This window comes from Ailuropoda melanoleuca, chromosome 3 (genome assembly GCF_002007445.2).
Source record: "Ailuropoda melanoleuca isolate Jingjing chromosome 3, ASM200744v2, whole genome shotgun sequence".
Lineage (NCBI taxonomy): Eukaryota > Metazoa > Chordata > Mammalia > Carnivora > Ursidae > Ailuropoda > Ailuropoda melanoleuca.
The window spans coordinates 22,813,352-22,839,639 of record NC_048220.1 but is presented as its reverse complement, the minus strand read 5'-3'; the positions used below and the strand labels follow the sequence as shown (position 1 = coordinate 22,839,639).

General features: G+C 50.9%; 1 protein-coding gene across 1 annotated transcript in view; it reads left to right on the top strand.

Moving 5' to 3' along the window:
* Positions 1-689: 689 nt before the first annotated feature.
* FSTL4 (follistatin like 4) overlaps positions 690-26,288 on the top strand; it is a 602,689-nt gene continuing 577,090 nt past the window's right edge. The window contains exons 1-5 of the mRNA XM_019799110.2: positions 690-862; positions 1,227-1,315; positions 2,721-2,803; positions 8,338-8,427; positions 22,043-22,141. The gene's annotated coding sequence lies outside the window, so the exon portion shown is untranslated. The remainder of the gene's footprint in view (positions 863-1,226; positions 1,316-2,720; positions 2,804-8,337; positions 8,428-22,042; positions 22,142-26,288) is intronic.

Below are 26,288 nucleotides of genomic sequence, written 5' to 3'. Positions count from 1 at the left end.
GTTTTCTCTGGATTTTGCGGTGAGAGGACATGACCCTCTGTCCCTGGAAGCTTCAAGAGACGGCCCTGTGGTTCTCTTTCTCTCTGCACTTGGTTACCAAAGGCCTCTGGTTTCCATTGTGTTGCTTCCAGTGTTCATGGGTTTACAGTTCTTTTCTGGTTACAGAGCGTGCTCACTGGCTTTCAGGGGCAACAGTCAGCTGGTGGAAAGAGAAGGAACAGAGTTCCAAGTGAACGAGGCAGCATGACCAGCTTCTGTAAATTTTGCACATTCTCTTGTTCAGTTAAGCATCTGTTTGCAGAACATCCTCTTTGATTATTGCAACGGTCCTCCACTTAAAGTGCGAGGAGCCCTCTTGACCCCACACAAGCCAGTCATAAAAGGTTATTTTGAGAAAAACTCTCTATTTACAGAAGTGCAATTTGAACACAGTCTCCATCTATACAGCAGGGGGAGGTGAGTGGCACTCATGGGGTCATGCTTGCATTTGGAACACAGCAGCTTCCTCTAAAAGGCACCGTGCATATTAGCTACAGTAATAAATATTAGCCCCATCTTGCTGTTGGGAGGCCAAGGAACAGAGAGAAGAGATGTGCACATTCTTTCCAGCCTCCTCTCCTGACCCACCAGACTGCTTGATGTTAAGAGGCTGTTTAACAACAAAAGGAATCCTGTTCTTGTTGCTAGGTTGATGGGATGCTCATGAATATCCATGACACTTATGCATATTCATGAAGCAAGAGTGTGATTGACAGCCCGCTCACCTGAACCGTTTCCTGGAGCGCCCTCAAAAGGCCTCTCTGTCTCCAGCCTGGGATCTGCCCCCACCTGGATGGGCTCAGTAAGGACCTAGTTCCTTCAGGTAACATCTGCCTAGAGGACCACCTGGGGTACTTGTTCTCATTTATGCACAGTGGATGCCTTCCTTCATCCAGGTTGTTCCAAGTCCTGCTTTGGGAAAAGAAACACTTTCCCCCTGTGGATCCCCATCTGTGGGCAGCATAACTGGTAATGGAAGCTGCTACTCCTGGTGTGGCCAACCCAGCAGCCCCCAGGAGCCAGTTTCTCTCTGGGTCAGAGGAGAGGAGGAGGCGAGAAGCCTGGTGGGCCCCTGCGCTTTCCTCACTGGGCATTTCATCTAATCTGGGATCCCAGGCCAGCGGTATGCCTTGCTGGTACCCACGCTTCAGACTCAAAGTAATGCTGTTTGCTTTTTCTCCAAGCAGCTCTGAGGCCTGAGAATGAGAGCAGAGCTAGAAGCTATTCAGGTGTCCAGATCCTGCCCCTAGTCCCTAGCTGGAGGTGACAGGTGGAGGTAGGTGTTCTCCTCACCATGTGTTGGTTTCCCCTGCAGCTCCCATTCCCTGTTCCCCCAGGTTTGAAACCTCAGCACTTTCTGAGTGGGCTCTGAATCTCCTCCATGTCCTGACGTGGGCTGGGTGGGTGGTTTCCACACATGCTACAGAATGTGCGGAGTTCTGCCACTTGGTATATTGGTCAGGGTTCTCCAGAGAAACAGAACACACACACACACACACACACACACACACACACACACACACACAGAATATGTTCTTCCTGAGAAAGTTCCTGGATGAATACAAGAGGAACATAAGCTATCTGGAATACTGGCTTGGCAATCAGAAGGACTTAGAAAAGTTGGCCCAGCAGGAAGGCATGTTTGAAAAGCCTGCTGAAACATCAGGTAAAGAGGCTTAACGTCTGTAAGCAACACAGCAAGTCTTCCATTGTAGTAGGTCCCAGAGCCAGCGACTTAAGAATCTTGATCTTCTCCGTTTGACAGAAGACTGCTTTCCTTTAAGCGGATATTCTAATTCTCATTGTTGTGCATAGAAATAAATCAGGTTTGCAGTAAAAAAAATAAGAATTATGATATATATTATCTAGAAACAGAATATATATATTTACTCTTATTTATTTGTGGAGGGTAAGACAGATTTTATTTATTCAAGGGGCTCTTACTATGGAGCTTTGTATTTGAGGAGAGAGCTTAACTCCCTTGATGTGTATTTTGAGGTACCGGCTCACGTGACCATGGAGGCTGGTGAGTTCAAACTCTGCAGGGCAGGCTGGCAGGCTGCAAGTTCCACGTCCAGAGGCTACTTATTGCTGGCAGAATTGCCTCTTCTCAGGGGAACTCAATCTTTTTTTTGTTCAGGTCTTCATCTGATTGAATGAGGCCCACCCCACATCATAGAGAATAATCTGCTTTACTGCAAGTCCCTTCATTGATTGATTGATTGATCGACTGATTTTTTTTAAGATTTTTTTTTTTTAAGTAATTTCTACTCCCAATGTGGGGCTTGAACTAACAACCCCCAAACCAAGAGTCACATGCTCCACCGACTGAGCCAGCCAGGCGCTCCCACTGCCCCCTGATTTCAATGTTCATCTCATCTAAAAATACCTTCCCAGAAACATCTAGAATAGTGTTTAACCAAATGTCTGGGTACTGTGGTCTAGTCAAGCCACATAACATGAACCATCGCACTTGGTGTCAGAGATGTCTTCTGACCCTTGTGTGTTCCTCTGTGCTGCTCATAACAGGGCTTGACAGGTTTTTCCAGAACCAGCCTCTTGGCATGAATCTTTTAAGTTGTGTTTCATCCTGGAAGAAAAACCTGCTGTGGTTGGAGGCCCAGTTTTAACATGAGTTCATGGCACAGGCAATGCTCCCACACCTTGTTTTCTTCCTGTAGGACACCTTGGAGGCTGGGACCTTGGCTCTGCATCCTCATGCCTTCAGTACCCAGCACCAGACCTTGTACAAAGGAAGAGCTTAGTAAGTACTCCAAACTGACTCTGGCAGGTACAGCTTGGTGAGAAGTACTCTTCTGGTCGTGGGGCATTCAGGAGACCATGCCTCCTGGAGGTGAGCCATGCCTGCTGCCACCAGGACACCAGTCCCTGTCCTGCATGGCCACCCTTGGCAGACCTCTTGTGGGTTTTGTGGTCCCATTGCTTGGACTGCCTGCCTCTTATTTGATCAGGTTCCTCAGGATCAGCGGCTCTTTCTTTCCCTTTCAGCTAGCCTCGGCCCTGGCACCAGGCGCCTAAACATGGAACTCAGGAAAGGTTGACTCCCGTGGTTCATCAGAGAGCCAGTCTGGGCTGTATTAATAGGAAAAATGTTAGTAAGAGGGGACCGAGAGAGTGAATTAGTCGCAGAGCTTTCTGAGGGGTAGAAGAATAAATAATCAGGATTAAATATACTGTGATAAGGAAGCCTGTCCTTTTGTTTACTGACATGCATCCCTGCTTCAAGCTATTTTAAAAATGACTATTTCATTGATAAAATGAATGTGTGGAGGTGATAAAAGAATGAATGGAAATTTACCTGCAAACGTCTCTCTAATTGAGTGCCTATCTGCGGGATGAATAGTGGAAGCAAATTATCCACGATGGGCCAACTCTCTGCTTTTCTAGGACTGTGCATTCTATTTTTCCTGCTCAATAGAGGACATTGTCTACTCTACCAAATTAGCCAAACATAGATAATGTTGTCAAAGAACGGCTCCATTAGATTTCACAGACGCCTGACACCAATACAAAAGCCTCTACCCTCACCGCATTTCAACTTCAGTTTTTTCCTACATGACTCAAAAAATAAATTTGTTTTGTGGGGCAGAGATGATGGGTTTGACAGGTTTTTAGAACAGAAGACAAAAGAGGAGTTAGCAATATTGGTTGGGGGGATTCCAGCAAATTCTATTAGGCTGTATACTATGGGGAGGGTAGAATGCGTGGGAGCACCACTCAGAGGGACATTTCTATTCCACCCAGAAAGACCATGTTTCTTTCACCCACCTCTGGCAAGGGGTGAGTGGTGTGCTTCCAGAGAATTTACCCCATTTAGAAGGAGAGAGCAGCTGGAACTCCAGAAAGTGCTTCTGGGCCTAGGAAATGGACGTTGTAGCTCTTGTGTTCAGAGCTTCCTGAGTCCGGGGTACGGAAACACAGGGCCTGCAGGGGGAAGGTATATCCCAGGGGTTGGGGTGAGGCACAGGGACTAGACACCACCACCACTGAGATTCCCTTCTATATTACTTTGGCATAGTCATGTCTTATACTCAGACGTAATCTTAGATGCTTGGCATAGAGTTGGAAGAGACAAGTTCATGCACAGACACAGGGGTCAATCTTGGGGGCTTCTGAGGATAAAGGCTATATTCATCTGACTCTTGATTATAAATAACAGGAAAACCCACTTGAGTCAAAAGGGATGTTTACTAACTCCTGTAGCTGAGAAATTTAGGGGTGTCTGCCGTCAGGCAAGGCTGGATCCAGCAACACAAATAATGCCCTTTCTCTCACTTTCTCCTTCTCTTGGCCCTGCTCGCCCTGATGTTCGTCCATGTCTCGGTCTCATTTACTCTTATTGCTGGTGGGCTTCCTTCATGCAGTCAGGGAGGATGGCTGCTAGCAGCTCTTGGCTCACATGACTCTAGCTTGGCATGTCAGTGGAAAGCAAGCTTCCTCTCTATCTATGACTATATAAACATGGAAAAGACTGGCCTTGCTGGGTCAAGTGTCCACATGGACCAATGACTATGTCTGGGGAGACATGATGCTGTAATTGTTTTGGCTTGGCACACCTCTGTAGCCAGAGGCCGGGGCTGGGGCACTATGATGGATAGCCCCAGAGAACCATATGGAGAGCAGGGGGGATGGTTCCCCAAAGGAATCACAGTTGCAGCAAGAGAAACCTATTTCCAGAACTCAAAAAAATAGAAAGAGGCCTGGGTTGGGAGGATGATGACCCCAGGCAGAGAAGAAATGTCATGTGAGAGCCCTCAGCTTGGTCTGTCTCATGTCACATGTACCCAGGTGTCCAGCTGGGCCCTCCCTCAGCTCTGTGAAGGCTGACCGGCGTCCAGCAGGTGTAACGGAGGTGGGAGCAGCTAGACATTTCCCTGGGGGCATTACAAATCTTCTCACTCTCCTCTATGTTGCATTTGCCATAAACTTTTTTTTAAATGCCATATTCCATCTTTCCCAGCATCCTGTGTTTGAGAATAATGAGACTTCTCAGCTGCGTGAGTTTTATGCTGAAATGGACCCCATTCAGGAGGGATCCAGATTCTCTTTGCCTTTTCTTTCCTTCTTGATTCCTTGGCTCCTGGCAACCTCTTACTTAGGACTTGCAGGATTATGCATTTATTCTGTCAGTATTTACTGAAAACCTATTGTGGGAAAGGCCCTGGGATCAGCCTCAAACAAGATGAACCCAGTCTTGGCCTCAAAGACCAGCAGGGAAGTCAGACAGTCAATAAAAACAAAACCATCACCCCACTGCTGAATGCATTACTCTGTGGCCTGGGATACTTGCTCCTGGGATACGCACTCCTGGGCTCTCCTGCCCCTGGTGAGCACGGGGTGCTCAGACCATTCAGGACTGAGCTGGCTCATGTTGAGCTGAGAGCTGAAGGCTGGCTGAATTTTGGGTTTTGAGGAGGCGAAAGGGCTAAGGAAAGGGGGAGCGTGTTTGGACGCCAGGGGCCTATGCAGGGAGATAGGGGCTGCTGCCTGGAAGGGGCTGGGTGAGTAGACACCATGTGGTTTGGCGGGAAAGCTGTGGACCTCACAGGTGGAGTCGGAGGGGGTGTGGCGGTGAGGAGGAGAACAAGGGTGATGACAAGGCTGCGGCCCTGGTGAGGTGTGGAAGGCTGGGAGAAAGCTGAGGAGATGACAGAGAAGCAGCTGGGTGTATGCATCTGGGCCCGGAGACACAAGTGTGGGAGCTCTCAGCCCAGAGACAGGGAGGGAAGCCGTGACAGTAGGCACCTGTATGTGGAGGTGGGGGAGACCAGGCCCAGGGCCCCAGGAACTGAAGCATTTGGAGGTCAGCGAGAGGAGAAGCAACCTGCAAACACATCAACCTGGCCGGGGGAAGATGACATCCTGCCTGGGATCAATCAGGCCCGCGCTGCCCAGGCTGCCGACGTGCGCTCTGAGGACCCCCAGGCACCAGGGGCCTGTCACTGGCTGATGGATGAAGGCCGCTCCCACCCACGCACCCACCTTCCTTCTGCGCCAGCTTCCTGCCATCACCAGGTAGTCCCTTGGGAAGACAGAAAATAGCTGAGTAGGCTCATCGTGACAGCTTTTTAAAAGTGACTTTTAAAACTTCTTATAATTGTTGATTAGAAGGCCTATTGCTCCAAATGCTCTGTTTGTGGTAGAAGAAGGAAAGTCATTTTAGAAGAAATTTCTGGGAAGGTGGAGTGTTCCAGCAAATTGGCGAGGTGGCATTTGCAGCTCCAGACTTATATTTAAAAAGCCACTAAAAGCCCCTCAAGAAAGAGCTGCAAAGTAGTCATTTTGAGAAAGGGAACTACTTGTGGGGGAGGGAGAAAGTGCCAGTTGCGGAGCGTGCAGTGGGCAGTGGGGGTGGGGGGAAGCAGGAGGCCCCAGGTCACTCCCTCCCGGGGGCACACCTAATCAGATGGCTCCCCAGCTCCCTGCACTACCCCTGCACACTCCTGCCCCGCCCTTGCTGCCCCTGCTCCCATTTGGAATGACCACTTCTCAACGCCGTCCTTTCCCAAGTTAACCCATTTTGTGGACTCCCTTCCCCAAATCTTCCTGGCCACTCCGAGCCCTCGCTGACCTCTGGTGGCCCATGGCCTCTGCATGACTGCCACGTGTTCGTGGCTAGGGACCCTACGGCTGCTCTTCTGTGCAGGCCCCTGGTCTTCCCCTAGCAGGCTGTGGTATGTGCTGAGAGAGAAGGCCATCAGGGTGTGGGGGGTCAGATGAACTCCACAGAACATCAGTGGCTCCTTTTCTCCTTGCTAAGTGGCCAGGGTGCTGTCAGGTTGCGGTCCTCAGCGTGCATCCTGTCTCTGTCCTGGGCTTTGTTATGCCCATGTGGGGCTGTGCCAGCAAATGCAGGCAGGGGAAATGAATAGCCCACGTGCACGTGTGTGTTCTCAGCTTTTCTGCGGTTGTCAAGGTCAGGGAAGCTAGACAAGCTGACCAGGGGAGGACTGCCCAGCAGAACCACCTGTGATTGAGATGAGATCATTCAGAGTTTGTCTATAGTGCACAGCCACTTCCGCTGGGGGCCGGGAGGCAGGGGAGACCTACTGCCTCCCCAGCCATGGCACCAGGTGCTTCTGGGTCCCAGTGGGATCCCAGGACCTGCCTACAGCCCTGTGCTCAGGGTGCAGTTGCAGATGGGTGGGCTTCTGGGAAGGCAGAGCTGCTCCTGCCAGGGATTCAAGAGAGGTACAGGGAGGCCGTGCCTGTGGACACGAGGGTCCAGTCCTAGAATCTTGCCGAGTCCCAGCCCTGGAGCATAGTGGAATGCTTTAGAGGCTTCGTGAATTCTTCATCTCTGCTAAAGATAGCTTGAGTGGCATGGGATCCTGCAGCCAGTTGCCAGAGTTTCAGACTACAGAGATCCTCAGAGATGGCTCAAACTTGGATTTGTGAAGGAGCAAGAGACCCCAGTGTTGTCTCCTAGGTATTGGAACTGTGGGACTGGGGCCCAGGGGGGGTCTGGGTAAGTTGCATTGTCCCAAGACTTGTGGTCATTTAGTCCTAGTTCCCTTCTGAGGGGAACAGGGACAAGCCGGCCAGGTGAGGCCATGGCCACCTGGATTCTCTCCCTCCCCTCTTCCCTCCCTCCCTTTCTCCCTCTCCCTCCTCTCTGTCCATCCATCCATTCTAGGCCTCTGCACTGGGGACACAATGGCTAAGGTCCATGCCTTTGGGTGGGGGGAGGCAGGCAGGAACCAGACAGCTATGTTGTCTGTGTGAAGCGTGACATTTTTGGAGAGCATGGGGCCATAGGAGCCCATTGATCTGGAAGGTCAAGAGGCTTCCTGGGATCTTGATCATCCCTGGACCTTCCCTGGTAGGGTTGGGTACAGCCGTCACAGGCTTTAGTGAGCATGGCTGGGTGGGAGCACGGGGAGCAAAGCTTGACTGGGACAGGAGGCAGAGACCCGATTCCTGCCCCTGGCATGTAGAGTTGTTTTTTAGCTTTCCCTGTGTAAATGCGGGTTTGTGAGTTTTCTCTCTAAACCGAGTCTCGCCGTTGGGCTAACAGAAAGCCGTGTCCAGGAACCACATACACGAGAAGGGTTCATGTGTTCACAATAACAAAATCTAGTATTTTTAGACACTTGCCTCGGCAGACCCCTCCTCCCAGAACTGGCTCCCTCCGTCTCTCTCTCTCTCCCAGCTCCTCTGGGAAGGGAGGCAGCTGGCTTAGCTGAACTTCAAAGATGATGACATTCTGAACCTCTAGAAAACATTTTTTGGAATCTCAAAGTGCATGAATTAAAATGTTATTTTTACTTTTTTCAGCCTGTTGAGGAGCAGACTGTGAAGGGGCACATCAGCCCAGAAGGAGAAAGCATGCTGAGTGGCCGTGTGGGATCGGGCGGACGTCTGCGGGTGAGTGGGGTGCGGTTACGGTAGCCCTGAGCCTGACCCCCTTGGGCTGCCCCTTGTGTTGGTCCGGCCGCACGTGCTGCTAGGTCTCCACATGAAGGAAGTGCTTTTGGGCCATGTGGTCCTTGGGCAAGGAGCAAGTGATGGGGAAAAGTCTGGCACGTCTGGGCTTCTGTGAGTGTGTGTTGGGTTCCAGGGGCTGAGTTTCCAGAGCTCTGCTGGGTGTTCGTGGCGAGACTGGCTGACTGGAGGGTGTATCTGGGAAGGAAAGGGTGCCATGGGCTGTTCTGGCCTCTGGATCAGAGAGAAGGAGCTCGGGCTGAGATAGGGGAGGTAGCCAGGGGAGATGGACATGAGTGCCCCCACCCTGGGGACAGACAGGGTTGAAACTGACTCTGAAGAAGGACTGAGAGGAGGAGGGGTCATGAGGAGGACAAGGAGTCCTGGACTCAACACGGTGTGGTCTTCAACGGAGGTAGGGACAGGCCTTGGTCATTTTGAAGCTTTGTGGTTTTGTGAACCTGATAGCATGGATTTGTTTCTCTGTGGTTTCAAAACAGCCTGTGTGCTTATCTGAGAGACAGCTGTGTCAGGGACACTTAGGAAAGTGGTTGGGGTGGAGAAGCACTGGTAAGCAGAGTAGGAAGAGAGCAGGGAGGAAAGGGGGTGCACAGGGCAGAGTGTGGAGGGGCCTAGGGCGTGCCAGCATCTTCAGTGCTTGGGAGTCCCCAGAGAGGACTCCAGCCCCGGCCTGCCCCCCCACCCCGGTTTCCCCCATGACGTACCTACTTTCACAAGCCCCAAGTCCATGTAAATACCAAGCTTGGGCATTGCATGTCCCTTTCTCATGGGTGGTGCTTCGGGGTGGGGAATTTGGCCTCATAGAAGAGGGGCATGTTTCCTAAGACCTCATAGAGACTTGGCTCCTGTGAACGTCTGTATTTCTCTCTTGAGCTTCCCCTAGATCCCTTTTCACTCTCTTCGAAAGGTTCTATTGGGTGTTAAGTCCTGGGAGATGCTCTGTTAAAGCTGCCTGTGGCCCTCTGAGTGAAGCTGGGAAACACCGTATCCTGTGCTCCCTTCTTGGAGATCCTTAATGACCATCAGTAGGTACAGGCTCTGGGAAGTCCTTCTGTACAAGAAATCTGTCAAACTTTCTTTAATCCTCTATTTCCCAAACGTAGATATCTGACCATAGATCCCTTTGGTTACAGAAAGCCTATGAAAACCCCACGCCAGTCTCTTCCCCCCACGTAAAAATCTTGGGGCACTCAAGTGCTCCATATTCTCATGCCAACTACGGTATGGACTCACAAGCTCTGAACTTCCTCCCGCTGTGGAGATTAGGCAGGACATTTATCACCGGGCCTGTGGTGGCTTCCCCTGAGCTTAGGACAGGCCCGTGAGAGCCAGAGTGCAGACCTATCTGCTCAGGCATCACGACTCAGAAAGACCCCTGCCAGCCTGAGAGCGCAGGCTGGTTCCTTCCTGGTTCAGCCTGAGCAGCTGGCCTAATGGCCGGTCTGTATGTTCACCGTCATGGCCAAATGAAGCCCACCTGGGCCCAGGAATCTCCATGGAGGACAGGACGTGAGCAGAAACATTCCATCTGTCGAATCTTCTCTCCTCTGCAGCAGTGCAGGCTCCGGGCTGTTCTGAACGCCTTGTTTTGCATGTAGTGATGAAATATTTAAGGCAGTTCTTCTCATTTTGAAAACCTTTTTGTCAAGGCACCAGGGGCAGCCTGAACATGTGATAGAAATCCCTAAAGCTTGGAGAGAGGAGCAGAGGGACACAGAGAGGAAGGAGAAACCCCTCCAGAGGTTGGGACTTCCTTGAGAGGGATCAGGAATGGCTGAGGGGTGGCCATCTTCTCTCATCTTCTCCCTGGTGCCTGTGCAAGGTGGGTGGCACCAAGCCTCGGAGGACTTGATTCTGGTGAGTGTTGGGATGGAGTCCTGGACTGGGAGCCTTGTAGTGTGTCCTTGAGAAGTACTTGTCTCTCTGAGAGATTGGGTTTCTCCATTGATAAGACTACATGGTAGACCAGATGCTCTCTGGGGCTTTTCAAGGTTTAGCTAATAGGACTCTACTTGGAAGCTGGTTTGTCTGTTCCCGTTGTTTTGTTACCGGTGCTTCCTCCATTCCCAGTGAGGTAAATTGAACCCAGTGGCTGTCCTGGAAGGGAAGACCATACCTACAAGGCTCACCCAAGTGTAGCCTGCTGTGGCTCATGCAGACCTGGCTTTCCTGCCCACAGAGATGTTGTTGGAGCTGGGGCAGCCATATCGAAAGGTCAACGTGGTACTGGCCTGCCACATTTCTTAGCTGACCTCTTGGGAATAGCTCTATGACTTGACTTCTCTTGGGTGTCTGCATCTCTGTCTGTTAGGAATGGGCTCTGGTCTGGGCACAGACATAGCAGCAGCCCCTTGGCACTTCTGATACAAAGTGTCAGCCTCTTCAAGGCCTTGCCTGGCCCTCTGTCCTGGTCTTCGCTGCCCTGGCCCCTGGCTGGGGTACACCTGACCTGACCTCAGTCAGAGGTGACTGTGGAATGGTCAGAGCGTCTTCAGAGCCTGAACCTGTGCCTCTCTGGTGATACAGCCTCCATGTTCAAGGGCATGTGCCTGCCCATCTCCCAGGGAAAGAGTGAGCAGCTCCCCCTCAGATGATTGATTAGCATCCTACATTTCCCTTTGCCAAGGAGCCTCAGAAGCACACAGGCAGATGGCTTCTCTGGGAATTCCTCTGGGGAACTGGGCTTCCACAAACCCACATGTGGAAATCCAATATTCAAATGAGAGAAGAAATTGGGAAGAAAATATGCTCTTCCCCCTCTCTCAGTTAAAACCCGGATACAGAGCTGGAGGGGTCAGACATAGCTTCTCCTCTCCCGTGGCTCCCCTCCTTGTCAGAGGAAGAACAGTCCTGGGGCTGCTTCTAACTCAGTCTGGCAAAAAGGCCTCCAAAGGGCTCTGAGGAAGTGAGCTTCAGTTCAATCGAGCAGGCCTTGCTTAAGCAACTACTGTCCGTGGCCTGGCTTTGACACGGTGTGGGATCAGGTCCCACAGTGTATGGCTTAAAAAACGCAGACTCTCGGTCCAGACCTAGGTTCTAGTTCTGGCTCTGCCATGTTCCAGCTGTAAGACCTTGATCCAGGGGCTTAGGCTGTCTGAGCCCCAGGTTCTAAATCTGTGAAATGGGGATCATAGTCCCTGTCCCATAGGGCTGTTGAAGGGATCAAAGGAGTGCATGCATTTGACACATTTAGCACAGGGTGTGGCTTGGATGGCAGTGCACTCTCATTAACCACACCACCCCCAGCCCCCCAGGAGGCACCGGGGATGTGCCCTGTGTTAGCGGTGACAGAATGGAGGCTGAGGTTGTATGGGTTTTCCTAAAATCACCTGGGTTGTTACTAGTAAAGCAGGGCTGGCACTGGGGTCTGCAGTTTTGCAGTAGGACAGATGTCTGAGACGGGGGTCCCCACCCTGGTGTGAGGAGGTCTGGGCTGAAGGAGAGCCTGCTTACGGTAGGGGCTGAGCTCTTTTGTCACTGCTCTTTGGCAAAGGTTGGGCCATTAACAACGCATTTCTTATTTTAACTATTTTCTTCCTGCTTAAGAAAAGTGTCAATAGAATGCTAAGGCATTAAAGAAGGTACCCAGATCCATCCCCCTAAGTGGACAAAGGCAGTCCCTCTGTGGAAGGAGAGTTTGGGGCCCTTTCCCCAGTGCTCCAGCCTTCCCCATCCTGCCCTGCACCAGTGTTTTATGGTGCTGCTTGCTCTCCGGCATTTGGCTTCTCTTGTTCCTTTCCCTGAGGTTTGGTCCCATTAATGTTTATGAGCAAATAAAACTTGGATTGCTGCTTTGGGCTGTGGGATCACTGCTGACTTGGGGTGGGACATCTAATTTAACATAATCCTGCTCCTTCGACTTTCCATGACTTCCACTGGATTCTCCTCTGGGAAGGTGAGCAAAAGGAGTGGAAATGTGATGAAAGGAGAGCCTCGCCTCCCTCTCCTAACCTTGGTGCTGAGAGTCCCTTGCTGGGGCTGGGCCAAGAGTCAGGGGAAGTGTTGGAAGTGGTGGAAACACAGATGTTGTTGTATGTTAATGCCTACATGGACATGGGCTTGCAGGGTTGAGCCACCTTTGGGGACTCAGGAGCTCTGGGGTTTTGCGAGTGCAGTGTCAGTTTCCCACAGAATGAAGGTTCGGAGCAGGACTGGTGGATATATTTGATCAGATGCATGAGGATGCCCCATTCCTTCTTTGGAACAAGAAATTGAACAACAAAACTCATTACTTCAAGGATAAAATCTAGTCAGACTGGTGTGTGAGACCCTGTAGACCCTTATATTTGTGCCATATGTATCATTTTTATTTTCCTAAATGAACAGAGTCCTGTATGGGCTTCTTTTCAGTGGGTTTGGAGGAGCACTCTTGAGGGTAGGGTGGGAGGGGAGCTGGGGGGGGGACAGGGCTGCATAACAGCTGCAGGGGGCGAGAGGCTGTACTTGGCTGCATTCTGGAGTCTCATCTCGAGGACGAGCAGCACATTCCTTCTGAGGCTGTTGACGGGGCTGCGAGCCAGGCAGGAGGAAGGTAATTATATCATTACATGTCACTCTTGTCTCTAGGGGCCAAATTAGCTGACTCTCCAGAACTAGGGTTTACTTTTGACTTTTTAATTTACAGCCTGACGCAGATGCATACTGGTTCACTCCTAAATTTTTCCAGAACAGCTCAGGTGTGCCTGGCACAGTGGGCAAGATTGACGGGCGCAAACATGGTTCTGACACTGAAGATCTCATGGAGTAGCGGGGAATATGGAACAGACCACAACCCATGGCAGTGCTCAGCTGGATGGGAGAATGGGTGGAGGAAAGGCATGGAGAAGGTCAAGGGCAGGCACCCCTACATTGGATACAAAGGCTCCCCAGGGGGAGAGGGAGGTAGGCTGGCCCTTGGAGACAAATTGCACATCCACAGGTGGAGAGGGGGTGGGAAGTCTTCAGGGACCAGTCTGTCCAAAACGTAGGTGTGTAGACAGAGAGACAAGGGCGATTTGTGGGGAGGTTCTAGGGAGAGGAGTCCTGGGCAATTGGCTGGAAAGGGTGAGACCCTAATGGGCTTGAAGATGCTCTGTGGATAGTTGCTGAAGAAATCCATGTGATCCTTCACGTATCTTACACATATTCACTGAGTGACTACCACGTGCCACGCACTCGGCTAGGGGCTGGATATGCAGCTGCCAACAGGTAAATATCACTGTCTTGTGAGTTTACATTCCAGCAGGAGAAGATAGTAAACAAATAAATATAACCCATACATAATGTATACAGCACGTTAAGAAGAGCAAAGTGTAAGGGGGAAGGAATGAGTAGCACCACGGAGAGGAATGGGAGCACCAGGGCTGTATGCGTGCGTTTGGGTGGACGTTGCACTCTTGACCAGGGCAGCAGAGTAGGCCTCTGTGACAGGAAGACATTTGAGCAGTTTGAGAAGGATTTAAGGAATTAGCCGGATGAATAGTTGGGGGAAGGGCATTTCAGGCAGAGCGAATCGCAGGTGTTTAAGAGCCTGATGCAGGAGTGTGCCTGGAATCCTCAAGGAGTCTCCAGAGGCCTGTGGGGCTGCTGCAGGGTGAGCAAGGGGGCAGTGGGAGGAGACAAGGCCAGAGAGCCCCCGAGGGCCTTGATGGCCAGCATAGGGTTTGGGCTTCACCCTCAGGGATGTGGGGGTCTGTGGAAGATTTTCAATGGAAGACAGATAGGATGTGACTTCTGTCTTGAAAGTATCTTTCTGTGTGCTGTATATAAGCCTGACCATTTCAGGGGCAAGTTCGGAGGCAGAGAGGCCAGTTGGGAGGCTGCTGTGGCCTCTAGGCAAGAGGCGATGGTGGGCTGGGCTGGAGAGGTGTTGTGGAGGCGGTGAATGGGGGTTCTGTTCAGGACATAGGTTTCTTAACAGGCTGAGTGTGAAAGGTGAGAGGCGGGGGAGTCTATGATGTGCCATGGCTTCAGCCTCAGCAGCTGGACCTGGCAGGGCTTTGGGTGCGGCAGGCTGGAGTGGGATCAGAGCCGGAGCTGCCCATTTGCTGTCTGCATGGAGATGCGTGTAGGGGGTGGTTAGCTGGTTTTCCTCGTCTGGAGCTCTGGAGAGAGGTTGGGGCTAGAGACGTGCATGTAGGGGCCATTGAGTTTTTGATGGTGTTAAAGCCACGAGATGGGGTGAGACCACCAAGGTGGGGTAGAGAGAGGCTGACGTGTTACTGAGTTTTAAGTACCAGATCTTCTGTTAGGCACTTCTCTCTCTCCACTACAACCTGATGAGGCTGTTAGTTTCCCCATGTACAGAAGAGGTTCAGAGGAGTTAAATGAATGACCCAAGATCACACAGTTATTAAAGGTCAGAGCTAGTATTCACATGTACATCTGTCTGATTGCAAGTTCTTTAATCATTGCACTTATTGACCCTCTAAATGATAGACCTAGTTCTAGTCTTCGTGGGGGATCTACTGAGGTTTTTGAGCAGAGGAAGGACTCAGAGCTGTGGGTTGGGAAGAGGCCTCCGGGAACCTGAGAGCTCCTGAAAAATATACTGGGGAGGGGAGAGGTAAAGACCAGGTATGGAGAAAGTTTAGACCACCTGATGGGGGGTGGTGGTGGAATGGGGCCTGGATTTTCTGAACAGGGGAGAACCAAGTTGTGGCAAATCCAGTGTTATGAACTGAATGTTTGTGTCCCCCGGAAATTCCTATGTTGGAGCCCTAACATCCATTGTGGCTGTGTTTAGAGATGTGACCTTCAAGAAAGTAACTAAGGTTAGATGAGGTCGTGAGGGTGGGGCCCTGTCTGGTAGCATCAGTGTCCTTATACAAAGGGATACCAGAAAGCTCATGCACTCTCTCTCTATGTGTACATACCCTGGGAAGAGGCCATGGGAGGACCCCGTGAGCAGGAGGCCATGTGCAAGCCAGGAGGAGAGCTCTCACTAGAGACCAGTTGGCTAGAACCTTGAGTTTGGACTTCCAGCCTCCGGGACTATGAGAAATAAATGTCTGTTGGTTAAGCCACCCCGTCAGTGGTATTTTTTTATGGCAGTCTGAACACGTGAATACACCCAGACTCTTTGGTGTTCTGGCTTTTTCTAGAGCTGTGTGTTCTTGCCCAGCTGCAGGGCCAGCTGTTTGGTAACTAGTTTCTTAAGGACCTCTCCCCCCACCCCCTCCGCCCCCACTAAACCATTCAGTGGACTTGAATGGACCAGAAGAGTCACTGAACAATTATCTAGTGATTAGCTTCCTTGTGGCATCCAGAGAGAATTGTTGGAAGAAAATTGGTAAATTCTTTTCATTCTTAATAAAACCTAACATTATCTCGCTAATGCCTGATATTAAGAGTTCAAAGTCATCTCTATACCATTGATCTTCAAAGGAAGAGATTTCCTAATTTATTTGACAAGGGTTGGAAAAATGTGGGCGAAGCTCCTTTCAGATGGGAATTTTATTTTTGTTGGTTTTTTTTTAATCTTTTAAGCATTTTTTTTGTACAAAAAGTGGTAGTGTTTCTTTCTTTCTTTCTTTCTTTCTTTCTTTCTTTCTTTCTTTCTTTCTTTCTTTCTTTCTTTCTTTTTTCATTTGGAAGCACCAGAGTGTGGGGGAGAGCTGCAAACAAATGACAAAAAAGATGCTTTTGTAACATTATTTTCACTGTTTACAAAGAAAGAAGTCATTCCAATAGTATCGAGAAGTTGAAAGATAAAATGATTTCATTTTCTTCTCTGAAGGCTGTAAAAGGCCCTGCCTATTGATTCCATCTCTGTGTCCAGTGAACCCATGTCACTCTCCAGTGGCCTGGGGGTTCAGTGTTCTAGAAGATCAGCCCCGGCTTCTGGGCGCATGGCCTAAACAGAAGGGTGGGCACATCAGGGGATCCAAAGCCCCCCACTGTGGAAATATCGTGGGCAAGAAGGTAGGTCCCTGAGCCAGGAGAAGCAGCATTCCACCCCAGAAGAGAGGGTGGCAGAGACCTAGATGTCCCAGTTCTGCTTCCTTTCTCCTTCCAGAAGATGGGGGAAAAAGTCAAAATGACACGCCTGTGAAGAAGGTGCCATGTATGTTTAGAAATACTGTTTGAGGGAACTATCTTGGGAGTAAGAAAAGCCTTGCCAGCTTTTACTACAGATGGGAGAAGAAAGCCATCAGGGAGATCCCCCACAAGGCAAACACTTCTGTTTTCTGGAACTCTTGTAGCCTAGGAGGCCAGTTTCAATTTCTTGCCCCAACAGACTGGGCTTGTAGATGAGGCGTTTTTGCCTCCATATGGACTGATAAACCACAGGACCACAATCCAGAGCCCAATTCCCTATAAATTCCCGCCAGTACCAACACATGGTGTGAGGGTACCTTCTAGCCTGTAACTGAGAAATTTCATAATTTTTCAGATGGGAATTTAGAACTTTGAATAAATTTGCAACACGGCTGATTCTGCATTATCCTTGCCCTTGGCTTCCACTGGATCTGTGTTCACTTGGGCAGGCACCTCTCTGAGCATTCCAAGGCCCCTGAGGGGCAGGGACTCCTTCCGGGCGAGGCTGGCATCCTTGCTTCCTTCCCTGGTCGGAAGGGCACTCTGGTCTCGTGCCGTTTGATTGAGCTGGTTTTAAAGAAGGTGCAGAGAGGCACGCTCAGTGTGGTCAACCTCTTGGGAAGCGGGTGTTTCTGGGATCTTAATGTTTTCTCTCTTTTTCCCGAGAAAACCTTTTCGCAATAAAAATGAGTTGTCAGCTGCTCTTGAGGCCCTATAAATTGATTCTGGCTCTGTCCATTATAGGTAGCTTCTGTGTGAAGAAGCTGTATAAATCTCACTCAGTCAGGGAGTGTTTAAAATGGCAAATTTCAGAGTAAAGGTTTAACAAAAACCATAAATAAAACTTCAGAAGTAATGGAAGTGTTTATAAGTATCTGTGGAATTCCACACTAGAACAATGAACACAGTTCAGGAGCCAAGAGATTGACTGAGGTGTTGTGTTTGCTGTGCGCGAGAGAATATCCATCTTTATTTGGCCTCTGCTCACAGGCTGGACTTGGGAGCAGCATGGCTGTGAGCAGTGCTCCGTGGCTAGACTCGTGAGGGGAATTTATCACTGTCGGGGCAGTGGCAAGTCTGGGCACGGGAGGCTGCCGGGGACAGAAACTTGCCAGGACCCGCGCCTCGAAACCACCAAACTCCCAGGCCTCCCGCGTGCCTTGCGTGGTGGGAGGTACTAATAGTACAGTGAACTCGTAACCCCGCAGCTAGCCATGGGGGACTCGGAGCAATGTGTCTGCATCCTGCTTTCCAGCCCGGGACCCTGAGGCAAACAGGGGTTTGTGACTTGCCCAAGTCCTACCACAAGGCCTTGTTGGAAGCTGGCGGATAGCCAGTGGTTCCCAGGACCTAGCCCGAGTGGTACCTGCTACGTTTCCCTCCTCCTCATTTAACTCCACCTCTCCAGTTACAGAATCTGCGCCAGGCCCGGGACTCGGTGGGGTGCCGGCTTGTGGCAGATGCATCAGCATGCCAGAGTTTTTACTTGGCCTCCTCTGGTATGCCCTCTGTTCCCGCCGCTGGGACCTGCACACAGAGAAGGCAGTGTAGACCAGAGCCACAGTACTGATCACTCTTTCATTGGTACATCCATTCATTCAACGAGCGTTTAATGAGCACCAGCTATGTTCCAGGTTCTAGCTAGGTGCTCAGTAAGTAATAAAATGGGCAGATGTTTGGTGCAAGGGAAGAGTATGAGGGTTGGCCCAGCCAGGGTGAGATTGGTGGGTGGGCAGGGGAAGGTGGGAGTGTCCCAGAAAGGAAAGGCTGAGCTGTATCCTAAAGGAAGGTAGGGTTTGAGAGGATGGGCAGCTTCTGGGTAGGAGGGACAGAGCAAGCAAAGGCCTGGGGTATGAGTGCAGGCAGTTGTGTAGACTTGGTCAGGAAACCAGACAGCAGGTGGGCCACTCCAGCCAGTATCACTAGTGGGATGGGGTGAGCTCGGTCCCGCCGTGCAGCTGGTTGCTCTGGCCATTGGACTCCAGCTGGGGTCTCTTGGCTGCACCCCGGAGCTGAAATACGGGCCTCCAGTGCTGGGGGTGGGGCCAGCTTCCTTTTCTTCTTCTTTCTCTTCTTCCTCCCCTCTCTGGGGTCAGTGCAGGTCCCCGCTCCACCAGTAAACTGCTGCATGGTGAGGCTCTCACAGCAGCAACCCTTTGTTCCCTACCAGGCAGATCTGGGTCAGACTGTGACCCTTGTGCACATTTGTCTCCTATCCAGGTGTGTGTCTTATTTCCCCCACGCAGCCTGGGTTCTCTGAGGGTGGTCTCTGCTAATCCCAAAGAGCCCAGCACAGGCCTGGACACACGCTGAGTGCTGCCAGGTAACACAGAGGACACCCAGTTGTATTTGAATTTCAGATACACAGTAAATAATATTTTAGTGTAAGTAGGTCCCAAATATTGTATAGGAGATTGCATGCCATGTTTGGGGCATAATTATACCAAGTAAGTATTTTATTATTTACTTGAAATTCGCTTTTAATGGAGTGTCCATTTTTTTAAACAAAATCTGGCAACTTGGCCCTAAAAGGCTTGTTGATTGACTATTGAAACTCAAGGATTTCTAGGTTCATGGAACATGCACATTGTCAGGAATTAGATGCACCTAGAAGTAGAGAATGGAGCGGAGGTTAGGAACCTGAGTTCTGGGTAAGACTGCTCAGGTTCTCATTTATTAACTACGGGGCCTTGAACAAGTTACTTACCTCTCCAGGCCTCAGTTTTCTTATCTGTGAAGTGGGAACGGTGATAGTCCCTACCTCACGAATAAGGAATAAATGAGATAATGCCCGTCAAGTGCTAGCACAGTGCCTAGTGCTTAAAAGTCTCGACAGTGACAGCCTTTACTATGGTTTTTGCTTTTCTCGTTGCTGTTGCTGCTGCCTCGAGGGGGCCACACAGGCGCTCTGTAGCAGCCCCCAGAAAGTTCTCTTCTCCCTCCATTCCTGCCTCTCTTCCTTGAGGCTGGCCTCCCTGGGAGTCCGCCTGCCTTCTCCTGTTCCCTGAGTGTGTTTTCTGAGTGAAATGGTCAGGCCTCCGTCCCTGCTGGAGACAGTCAGGCCTCCACCCAGTGAGGCGAAGCTTCTGCCCACAGATGCGGCTTGGCCAGCAAATCCTTCGGTAGACTTTATAATGAGACATAGATCATTACAGACGGGACTCAGGTTTTACAAAATATTTTAGGAGGTAGATAAATTAGATCATGAAAAGTGCATAAGGGACATCAATTATGCAGGAGCCAGAAGAAGGATTATAAAGTGATCTGGCCTTAGTTTTGGCCTATGACACATTGAACTGCGGCCACGAGAGAAGAAAATATCCCTTGCGTCCCGCTTCAGAAGAGTGGGCTGGTGGGGACGCAGCTTGGCCCGAGGGAGGGTGTAGACTGCGGGGAGACCTTCTTTTCCTGTGGGTGTCCAAGGAGTAGAAGGCCACCCGAGAGGCAGAGAAAACTGGCCTGGGCCTGCTTAGGTGAAGGAGTCCTGGGGCTCCGGGAACATGGGCGGGGGCGGGGGGAGGCAGCGAAGGGCCCAGAGGAGAGGCTCTCCTGGCTTTCTTAATCCAGGATGGAAAGCGCACGCCAGAATTTCATGGTGGAGTTGGTAGACACCTTGACTCCTGAGTCCTTAAAAATCCCCAAAGGTGCCATATTTATCTTTCCTCTTGCCCAGTAGCAGTGCGGACCTGCCCCTCAGTGGGCTGCCATCTGCCGAATTCTCTGGGCCTGGATTATGCTGGTGCACATGGGCATCCAGGGGGAGGGGCAGATGAACATGATCCTCTGAACACACTGTCCACATTGTCTTCCTCCCCGAAGCTTCAGCGACCGTGGCTGGTCCCACACCTGGCTTCCATGAGCTTCTCTCGGCCCTACCTGGAGGGCATGCTGTGCTTCTAGAAAGCAGGCACCTTCTCTCACCCTGTGGGCATTGGGCTGGGCCTGTGGAGGCCCAGCTGAGCCTGCTTTGAGGTGATGGTTTGTTACCAGCCGAAGGTATCATGGCAAACATTTGCAGGGCTTCCTTTCCATAGTGAGTCACTCTTGGTCCATTGGTGTCTTTTGGAGTCAGGATGTATTTCTACCTGGAGCTGGTCTCTTTGCTTTAGGCCCACCCTTCCCTCAAAGCACAGCTATTGACAGGCATCAGAAGGACAAGGGGGAATGGCAGTGGTTGGGGTATGTGCAGCCCCCAGGAGCACGCCCTCAGTGGGAGAGTAGAACATGGTTCATTGAGCGAGTGTGCAACAAAGTGGAGTGCGTTGTGAGGGGAGGCAGAGCGGGAGGTGGGCAAGCCCTGTGCTGCCCTCCTGCGCCGCTCAGCGACTGTCTGTTCCTGCTGGAGTTCACAGGTGCAGGAATGTGTTCTCATTAGCCCCATGACCCTGTTCTCGGGGGCGCTGAGTCCTTCCTCCCTGAGGTCACCATTTCAGCGAGTCCTACTTATTTCTGCCTCAAGCCTGGGCTAGAACACAAACTTTTTTTCTGGAGTGCAGGAAGCAGTGATAGGCATTCATCATTACTACCCCAGGCTTGGGAGGGAGCAGCCCTGAGCTGCCCCTTGCAAGTTGGGTGGCCTTGGGTAAGTTGCTTATACTGTCTTGGTCTCAGTATTCTCAACTGCAGAATGAGGATATGATGGTGCCCGTTGCACATAGTTCATACAAACTGAATTCTCATTTGGGTGCTCATTGAGGAATGGTGTGTTCTCTCCAGGTGGAAAGATGGGTGTGGGACCTTTGCCCCTGCTTGGCCTTCTAGAGGTTGGAGTTGGGTGGCGGCCACTTGGTCCTCCTGGCCTCAGTCTGTGCATTCTTTCAGTACACTTAGTATGTGATCAGATTTGCCATAAATATCGGCAAGTCACCTTTCCAGATGTAGAGGCCATTTCTCATCTGGGTATGGTTACACATCTACTTTAAACTTATATCACTGGGTCATTAGCTACTATTGTTAAGTACAATAGCTAGCATTTGTCTAAAGCTTCTTTGCACCAGACCAAATGCCCTGTATGCATTCTTTTATTTAACCTCAGAACTCAGTAGATGAAGCAGCTGGTCTAGAGGTGTTACGTGATATGCCCAAGGTCACAGAACTAGTTCATGATGGAGGCGGGATTTGAACCAGGCAGTCCCAATCAAGGGCAGAGAAAGAAAAGGCAGGCCTGCCGGGGAGGAGATTTGCTAAGTCCTGCCTGTGAGCGCACCATTCCAGAAGGGGGCAGACTGTGGTGGTCGGGGTGGGAAGGAATTTCTCCTGTTTTCCCCAATCCTGGAAGAAGACATCCCATGGAGGTGAATTCATTTTCCCTTGGAGTCGAACGTTAGTCAAGCTGCCATAGCTTGCCTTGAACTAAAGGCTGGTCTGGAGAGAGAAGCGCTTCCCCAGACTACTGAAGGAGCTGCTGTACTGACCAGGACACCATACCCCAGCATGCACACGAGAGAGAGGGCACAGGTCTGGCCCAGCCGTTCTGTGAGCTGACGACTGAAAAAGAATTTTGTATTTTGCTCCTTAGGCATTTTGCAGAGTGAAAGGAAAATTTAGGAGAGATTGCATGGAGTCCTAACGAGGCGGGAGATGCCACCACGTTGAAGGAAGCAAGAAGATGATGAGGGTATGTGTCTGTGGGGCTGGGCAGGTTGTCTATAGATTTCTGTACAGAGGATGCTAACTTATTGCCTTCAAGGGGGAAAGGTGTTACTGATTGTTGTGCTGGGATAATAGGCATTAAAGTGGGACTGGCCTTGGGCTCGGTTGCGGATTATTGCTATTTATGAAGGCAGCCCTCTGGCCTCTGAGGAGCAGGACCCCTTTGGTCTGGTTTGAGTTGTGTGCACATTCAGAAGTCGTGTGGCAGTTTACTTTACTGTCCTGAGCTGGGCCGTTAAAAGACACAGAGAAGGTGTCTTGGCAGAGGGAAGCCAAGCTTCTCGAAAAGCTGGAGGGCCGTGGAGTGTGAGCCTTTAGGAGTTTCTGTCCTTAGTTTCTTCCATCCAATGGGAGTTGCTAGAGGTTTGGAGATCACTGCTTACTGTAGACTTTGTCCTCCTTTGTGTGTGTGTGTGTGTGTTGGCAGTGCCAAGTGCCAATGGTGCAAAGCAGTGATTGGAATTCTCACAGAGGGGAGTTGCCCTGTAGCTCTGAGATCTTCCCAGCTCCTCAATGGGAGGGTTCCCCCAGGGCTCCTCCTGCTGCCCAGAGAGCAGAGTGAGGGGCTGGTTTCGAGCTTCTGGGGAGTCCTTCGGACTCTGAGCTGAGAAGTCAGGCAAATTGCCCTTGTTTCTGAGAGTGACAGGCAGAGCTGGGGGCTGGGGTTTGGGTGTCTTTTTGCTCTTGCGACAACAATCCTAAGCAGGTCTACCTCGAGCTAGGTCTTGGCTTGTGAGAGCCCATGTGTAAGCATCATCCGAGTTTCACAGAATACGGTCACTGCTGGTACCCCTGGCTTACATCCTCCAGCTCTGGCTCCCCCAGAGAGGGACAGAAGTAGTCCTTTCTGTCCTGGATGGAAATCCCAGAGGGAAATGTCTTCCTGGCCCATCCCTGATCAAGCCCTGGGGACAGCACGGGGAGCTCTCTGAGGGGCCCAGCTCAGGTCAGAGCTCTGATTATGACCACTTGCAGCAGCTGGAAGTGACAGACAGAACAGGGCAGCTCCACTTCCTGTCATGACTGCGGAGGGGAGCAGTGGCTCCTTGCAGGAGGGTGCGTTTTCGGGAAGAGGGAAGAAGATGACAGAAGAGGCTGTCGTGGGCCGGGACATGCTTTGACCAGCAGCGGTAGAGTTAGAGTTGAAAGCTTCGCTGATTTCATTGACGAGATGGTGTTTCAGTGTGTATTTCTTGATTACTAGTGAGACTAAATATTTTCCCACAGATTTTTTTTGTGTGTGTGTGGCTATTTGCATTTCTTTTGTGCATCGCCCATCTGTGGCCTTTGCCCATTTTTTTTTTTTTTTTTTGCAGCTGAGTATTTCAGAGGAGTGGGGGCGGGTGGATCTGAGTTTGCTATTTCCCGCTGCCTTTGGAGGGTAATTGTGCCAGCTGTATTTATTCCTGCTTAGAAGAAACCAGCTAAGCCTTCAGGAGACCCATGTGGAAATGCAAGAAAAATACTCTCTTCTTAATCAAATTTCTTGTATTATGAATGCTTATTAAATATTTTATGTGAGACTTGTAATTACTGATTAAGGCCAATATCAATAGCCTTGGATAATCAGTGTTTAACACTAATTAGGAGGTAGTGAGCAACCCCCCAATGAGTCGTCTCGACCAATTTGGGGATTGCTGTAATTGTTGGCAAGCTGAGCTGGGAGGTGGGCATGCTGGCTGGGGCGGCTGCCTGTGTGTCTGTGTCAAAGCCGGGTTGATGAGCTGGGTAAATGCAGTGTGGCGGGAATCACTGCTGAGTCGGGGCGCCCCCCTCAGGTGTGCTGTCTTGCCGGGGGGCATGCATGGCGGTCTGCACGGTACCCTCCTGTCTCCAGTCATGTGGTATTTGGGTTAATGAAGTTTCACTCTGAGTGGCGGGAGGTTTCCAGCCTGCAAAGTGGGACATAGATCACTGCCTCATCTATCCGTCTATGTGCGTGTGCCTCCCTTCCCTCTTACACACACACACACACACGCACACACACGCACGTGTGCGCTCTATGGCTTAACCATTACTGGCTTTGTTTGGAATGTTTCTTTTGAGAGTTTTGTTCTGCCTCTAGTGAGGGCACTTGAACTTGCTGCAGGGAGGGACATGGGCTGCAAAATGTCTGAGTCACATTCACATCCCAGCTCTGGCCACCTGATGGCTTGTATAGTTTGTGGGAGGAGGGAAGGGACTTCGGTCCTGGGTCCCAATGTCTCAGTGGGAGTCCCTCTTGAGAGACTTCCTGAGCTAGGGGACAGCGGTTTCCTCCTTCCCCAGGGACTGGGCTAGAAACAATCACCAGGGACCCATGGTGAAGGGTGAGAAAATGCAGGGTGGGGCCACAGGAGGAGGGAGGAACCACTCATCCCCACCCCACCCCCCGCGGGTGGCCGCTTATGGTGATGCCTCAGTGGGGAATGGGCTTGGGGGTCAGAATCCCAGCCCCACTTCCCTCCAGGTCTGGGGCTTTGGAAAAGCCACAGTGGCTCTCTGGTAGGTGCTGCAAGGTGGATAATGATGCTTACGTCGCAGCAGGTCATTAGACAGCACGGCCTCTGATGCCACTCAGCCAGCCCAACTCCCTGTCCACACCTCTGTCCCACTGTGCGGCTGGGACCAAGTTACTTAACCTCTGAGCCTCAGCTTCCTAACGTGTAAAATGAGGGTACCAACAGTATGTACTGCATTGGGTCATTTGGAAGATTAGAGCTGTAGGGAATTTAGATAGTATACCTCACCCAAGTGCTCGTTAAATATAAATACAGTAATCTGCCCTAATCTACCACTTCAATGATCCAGGGCCAACTGTGGGTTGAAAACCAGATGACCCTCCTTCTGAGAAATGATCAGAAGGACAGCAGTAGCCTGACACTACATCACGACACCTACATCATTCCCCTCACTTCCCCTCATCACGCAGATATCTTGCTCCCTCCCATCATCTTGAGAAGAAGGGTGAGTACAGGACAATAAGATATTTTGAGAGAGAAAGAGAGAGACCACACTCACATAACTTTCATTACACTGTGTTGTTGTAATTATTATCCTATTTTATTATATTACTGTTGTTAATCTCTTACTGTGCCTAATTTATAAATCAAACCTTACCAGCGGCATGCGTGTGTAGGAAAAACCAGTATATGTGGGATTCGGTACTATTGACAGCATCATGCATCCCCTGGGGGTCTTGGAACATATCCCCTGTGGCTAACTGGGGCGGGGGACTCCTGTTGGTAAAAAGTCACGTAAGTTGCCTGAGATGTGCCAGGCAGCACTCACCAAGTGCTCATAAGACCCACCGTACTGGTGCTGGGGACACAAGGTGGGAATGAGCCAGACCGGGTGCCTTCCCTTCCCGTCTAGTGGGAGACACAAGGAGACCAGCAAATGTATGAGAGAGTCACAGATGGTGGTTTGTCACTAGATCAGGGGAAAGTGGCATCAGGGAAGGGTATATTAGGTAGGTGGAGCCAGTAACATCTGAGTGGACACTTGCTGAAAGGAAGGAGTGAATCCTGGCAGGAGGCAGAGGAAAAAGCAGGGACAGGGACCCTCTGCTGATGCTGTGGCTTCTCCGCCCACAGCCCTGTGCATCCCTTCCCACGCTGTGCACACTTCTCCTGGGTGTTCCCTCCCGATTGCCTGTGCTTATGGCTCTCTGTTGGCAAAGTGACCTCCGGCTACCGGAACTGCTTTCCCTCCACACGGAGAGCAGGAGGTACCTGGGGACTTGTATCCCCCCTTGGGAACAGCCCTTCCCGAAGGCTGACGGGCACAGAACCGTGCTTACCAGCTCCTTTGTCCCTGGTGGGGTGTGGCCCACTTTCCCACTGGCTTTTTGTGGGAATGCTTCCCTAGTAAATCACTTTCACATGAGCCTCCTCTTGGCTTCTGCTTCTGGGGAGCCTAAGACAGACCCTGGGTCAGGAGTGAGTGTGACATGTTGAAGGACAACAGAAAGAAGGGCTGAAGGCGGGGAGAGGTGAGAAGGGCTGAAGGCAGGGAGAGGTTGAATGCAGGGGAGGGTAGAGAGGTGGGGAGGGCTGGGTCACAGGGGCCTTGTTGGCTGTGATAGATTTGAGTCTTTCTGAGAGCGATGAAAGGTTATTGGAAGTTTCTAG